This window comes from Mytilus edulis, chromosome 3, assembly GCF_963676685.1.
Source record: "Mytilus edulis chromosome 3, xbMytEdul2.2, whole genome shotgun sequence".
Taxonomy (NCBI): domain Eukaryota; kingdom Metazoa; phylum Mollusca; class Bivalvia; order Mytilida; family Mytilidae; genus Mytilus; species Mytilus edulis.
Window position 1 is genome coordinate 42,721,614 of NC_092346.1, and position 6,000 is coordinate 42,727,613.

Below are 6,000 nucleotides of genomic sequence, written 5' to 3' on the forward strand. Positions count from 1 at the left end.
TGTCCTTTTTTCTACATTTGTTTGACACCTTATTGGTATACTATTCGATGTCTTCAACCTTTAATCCCCTCTTGCTGCTTTTATTATTTTACCTACCACAGTTCTACGTGCAATTGTTAAAAATTAAGATACTGTTTTATAAACTTCTGTGAATTTATTGGTAATTTTATTTTTCAAATTCACGAAGTGTAAACCAAAAATTTATAAACAGTATGAATTATGGACAGCTTGTTCTTGTCTTCTGATAACTTTGGTTTATTTTTTTCCGTTTCACTGAATTTTAAAAATATTCGATAATTTGGTTAATTTTCAGCTACGGATGAGGCTACAAATCGGGCTTTAAGATGTTGTTATATTGTCAATATGATAAAAAAAAAAAAAAATCAACGAAAAATACATCTGGATTATAAAAAATCAATTCTCGTGTTATATGGCTGGTTTCATTTAGGCTCACTGTATATATGTGATGGATCTTATGAAATTAATTTTTGAGTCTGCCTTTTTTATTATTTCATTTGGCCTATAAAAAAAACTCCGTAGAGAGACGGTCAATAATAAAAACAAAAATTTTCGATGTTTTAGTGTAAAGTAAAATCAGAAAAATACCGAACTCCGAGAAATATTTGAAATGGAAAGTTCCTAATAAAAATGGCAAAATCAAAAACCCAAACACATCAAACAATCAAACGAATAGATAAAAAGTCATATTTTAGAGACTTGTTGCATGTATTTTCTTATAAAGAAAACGCACGAATTTAAATGATTTTCAATTTGTAACTTTTTGTCATTGATTTGCGATGACATGTGAGATCATTTGATTAATAAAGACCATACAGAGTACGAAAATGCCACCCAATTCGTTAATCCAAACGCTTATGTATAAAAATAAAGACAACAGTAGTATAACGCTGTTCAAAAGTCATAAAACGATTGAGAGAAACAAATCTGGGTTATACAGTATGTTGATAAAACTTGTTTTTTAATTTTTATTGCTGTTATGAATATAGCCTATCATTGATTACATCAATTAAGGCCGCAGCTTCTTGCACCGTTTCACAAGCATACAATGTATTGCAGCTTTTTGTCTTGAATGTGTAAACAGTTGATACAAAGCAACGGACGTTGTTTCTCAATTACTATTAAAATTTAATTTTAAATTTATATATCGAATTTCGAAATCAAACAATTATTCAATAATTCAATGGTTTAATGTATTCTATAACATTTATCTTTAAGCATGCATGTTTTTCTAATATCCCTGTGTTTGAAATACAATTAGTTGTTGTTATTTAATTTCTGTATAGAATAGTTAACTAACTAATTGTGTCCGTCTTCATGTTTTGTTCCATTGAGGATTTCATTTACTAGTAATTAATTTTTTAATTTTAACCTGAATGACAATAACAAAAACCTTCTAGACTTAGCCTTAGAACATTAGACTAGCATTGAATCTCCATACACATTTTACTGCTTGTCTGTGACAAAGACTCTGCTAAAAAAATTTAATTTCAAACTTTCGTTAGTTTAAACATATTTATTCATCATCAATACAAATATATATCATCATACAAAATACACAATAATAATAGGATTCAAAAACAAGCTATCGTTAGGAACTCGGTATAAAGTGTTCAAAGGATGACATCGATAATTAATCAGTGCCTTTTTTCGGCCCACTAAATTATTTCCAACGGGTTCTGCATTGACTCGCCTGTGAATCACATTTCTTCTTTATAAAATGAATTTTATTGTTTCACAAATGATTAAAACACATATAACATATTGACAGATGATATTTTTTTTAAGGTATCGGTGGCCGAGTCGGGTCTAAGAAATTAATCTACTGTTGTACGTAGGATCCTTTGGGAATGTTTTTGATAATTTCAGGCCACCTTTATGTAATATAGAACAATGTTTGGTTTGCAACACATTACAATGTCACACTGACCATGATATAAATGAGTCCACAGCAAATGTCACAGTGACCATGATAGAAATGAGTCCAAAGCTGCAGTGACCATGATAGAAATGAGTCCAAAGCTGCAGTGACCTCTAGCCTTATAGGTAACTTCAAAGATTTGAGTTCGGACCCTCTTTAATGGCATAGTGTGTTCGACTTTCGATCTAAATCGACAAGAAATGTAAAGTTTGATTCCAAAAATAAGCGGTGCTCTACAGGAACTTCGTTCCCATATTTTCCTCTTATGTTTGTTTTGTTCGCGCATCGTTGTAAATATAACAAGATTTGATGCGACTGTCATACAAGTGAGAGGTTTAGCGATATTAAACCAGGCTCAATCCACCATTTTTTACATTTGAAAATGTCTGTACCAAGTCAGGAATATGACAGTTGTTGTTCATTATCGTTTGATATGTTTTATCATTTGATTTTGCCATTTGATTAAGGACTTTCCGTTTTGAATTTTCTTCGGAGTTCAGTTTTTTTGTGATTTTACTTTTTCCTCCAACAAACAAAATCATTATGATATAGACAATAAAGGAGAGGTGAAAGATAACCAATTAAGAATTGAATGCTTCTTTTTGTAAATTTATTGAGGTGTAAAAGCGTTGACCGAAGTACATTTTGTATGAAGCGCGGAAGCGCTTCATTCTAAAAATATACGCACGGTCAACGCTTTTACAACCCTATAAAGTTACAAAAAGAAGCATTCAATACTTATAATTACATTTTTTTAGCTATGATCATGAAAACACGAATTTTATATATTTTATTATTTAATTCACCTGTGCACTTTATTGTTGGAGCACGTGTTATCATGAATGAAAAGTTGTATTGAGCAATGCAAAATTTTAATTACTTTTTTAAGTTTTTGAAAACTTTAACTTGTCAATGATAAAGCTATGAAAAGTCAAGAGAAAATATTTTCCTGCCAAAATTTCAATAGCTAATATCTCTAAAACAAGCACGGCGACCTATATATTTTTTTGCTCTTTGGATTCCTTTATTAATCCCCTATCTATATAAACTTAGTGTTCTGAAAAGTTAATTACTTTGAAACTGAAAAGCGAACTCCCTTAAACACAAACAAAACAAGTATTTTATTCAGATTGATTGTCTCATAAGAATCTGGCTTCTTTGTTTGACTTACTGACAATGACCGTGAAAAGATTTAAAAATTGAAACATATTTCAGCTTTATAAACAACCCCTTTTATCAAAACAAAACGAAAAACACGTTTTTTTTTAATTCAGATATAGCATAAAAAATTACAACTGTCTACCTATTATTTTTGTAATGATTATCTTTAAATAAGTAATTTGAATTCCATTCCTTCATATAATCTTTAACTATCAGTTTATTAACACTAGTGTTATGGTTAGTATTGTGATACCGCACAAAAATAAGATCAAGTCAAATATATTGAAATCCTGCCGAAATTTTCGTTTAGATATTAGCTTTTATCTGACAGCCGTTTCTATTTAAAATAACATACATCGGTACGGATTGTTAAGATCACTGCCAATATAAAATGATATCTTGACACAGTAAACAATGATTTTGTCTTGATTCCAATCACACATGTTTTATCATTACGTGATGTATAGGTGGTGCTAATTTAAGTAAAAAGGAAAAACACAATAAAAAACAGTTAATAGTACAAACAAATCTCAAAAGCTGGTATGTGTGCAAGATATTGTCGCCCAACCTACTTACTGAAGATAATGGTCGGTAAAATGTTCAACGTGCCAATACATTAACTTAGAAAAATTGCACCTACACAAATAAGTTATATATACATCCAAATTTATGACTCCAAATGTTATAGTTTCACCCATCGAGCCAATATTAAAAGGTTCAGCAAACTATCTAGGAATTCATATATTATAAAATAAAATTCAAAGTTTGAATACAAATATAAATAACATTGATGCAAGCTAAGAATTGATTTTACTTTCCAATTAACTTTTAATTTATCGTACAAAACTTAAATGTTTGGTTCATTTTTAAAACGGTTTAAATTTCTTTTGATGTATTATTGGATGGTCATTAGCAAATGTAAACACCATCGCAAATCAAACCATTCTAAAGCGTCGTTTACAACTTTTATTAAACAACTTTATTAACAGGATTGTGCACCTGGAACACATATTATCCCTAGCAAAAGTATGAAGAAACGTGACTGAAATCGACACTATATGATATATGTTTCAATTATCGTTACCACAATCCCGTCCTTATTACCTGAAATATGTCCTACTGAAAAAGACGTATCACCGGGTTTGTACTTACATGCATGACCAATAATAATTATTAAAGGTACCAGGCTTAGATTTTAATACGCCAGACATAATAATTATTAAAGGTACCAGGCTTAGATTTTAATACGCCAGACATAATAAAATTGAGAATGGAAATGGGGAATTTGCCAAAGAGACAACAACCCGACCACAGAGCAAACAACAGCAGAAGGTCACCAACAGGTCTTCAATGCAACGAGAAATTCCTGCACCCAGAGGAGGTGTCCTTCAGCTGGCCCCTAAACACATATATACTAGTTCAGTGATAATGAACGCCATACTAAACTCCAAATTGTACACAAGAAACTTAAAGTTAAAATAATACAAGACTAACAAAGGCCAGAGGCTCCTGAATAAGACTACATAAGATTCATCAATGACGCTCAGATCAAAATAGTTAGAAAGCCAAAACAAGTACAAAGTTGAAGAGCATTTATGACCTAAAATTAAAAAAAATGTGCCAAATACGGTTAAGGTAATCTATGTCTGGGATATAAATCGGTTACCGGTATCAGATGTGGAACATGATCTTCTTACCCTTCCGGAATATATGAGAGCCCCTGAATTTGGCTGTGTTCGTGTTGATCGAACTTAAGTTTTCTATGTTGTGTTTGTGTATAATGTTTTTTTTCTTATGATTGTTCTTTTTGTTTTCATCACACGGAATTGTTAGCTTGTTTTCGTCTTGTAAGTTCGAATATTCCTTTCGTACCTCTTGCCCTTCTTTTAAGGTCACCATCATGAATTGTTTAACCGATTCAATGTATTTGTGCATCGACTCGACAATATCAAGTTCTGTCGCTCTTAATTTTAAATATGTACCAGTAAAATCGTCTGATCGGTTGCGTCCTTTTGCATTTTGTGATATTTTGAATGAGCGTGGATCCACATGTATATCTGGAGACGCACCTGTCCTCACTCTGATTGGGGTTCATGGGATTCACTACGGTTTTGTATTTGGGTTGCTCACACAATGTTGTTAATATAACGAAACTATGAACCATTTTCTTACATGTGGGAGGTTTGGCTAGCTATTAAACCAGGGTTCTTTCCCTTTCTTTGGAAAATGTCTGTCCCAAAGCAGAAAATAGAAGTTGCCTTTCACTTGTTCCATAGCGTTTAATTCTATCTGCTTTGATGAACTTCCAATTGGAATTTGCCTTCAAGATTGTTATTTTTATACCATTTTGCGTCTATTTTTTTTCGTAAATGAATCAACAAAACAAGTAGCTGACAGACATGAATAGGATTGCAATATTTTTAACATTCAACCCAAACGTTTATATACGCGATAAAAAAAACGATAATAAAACTAGTCAACAAAAGATTTTAACGATAAGACAGAAAGGGTATGAAAGACATTTTCCACAACGAATAGCTGGGACAGTACATATAACGAAACATGATAACGCCACATCGTGATAGTCAGTGCAGTTGTTACAAAGTACCTGACGTATACAAAAAATATAAGAAAACAATTACTTAAGGATAAGGATAGATAATAGACTTGTCTTGGTATGTGATTATTATCTTCCCTTTATTATAATTTGACGTCAGAGTATAAAAAAAAGTCATATAATTATGAGAACAAATTAACTTGATAATGAATTCGTAATCAGTTTTAAGTTTACATAATTATATCTTACAACTATAAACACAGCAAGTGGTTCCCTGTCAGACTGCTCATACAAAACTATAAATCGTCGTTAGGGTTGATAATACGTGCGCCATTGTGTTATC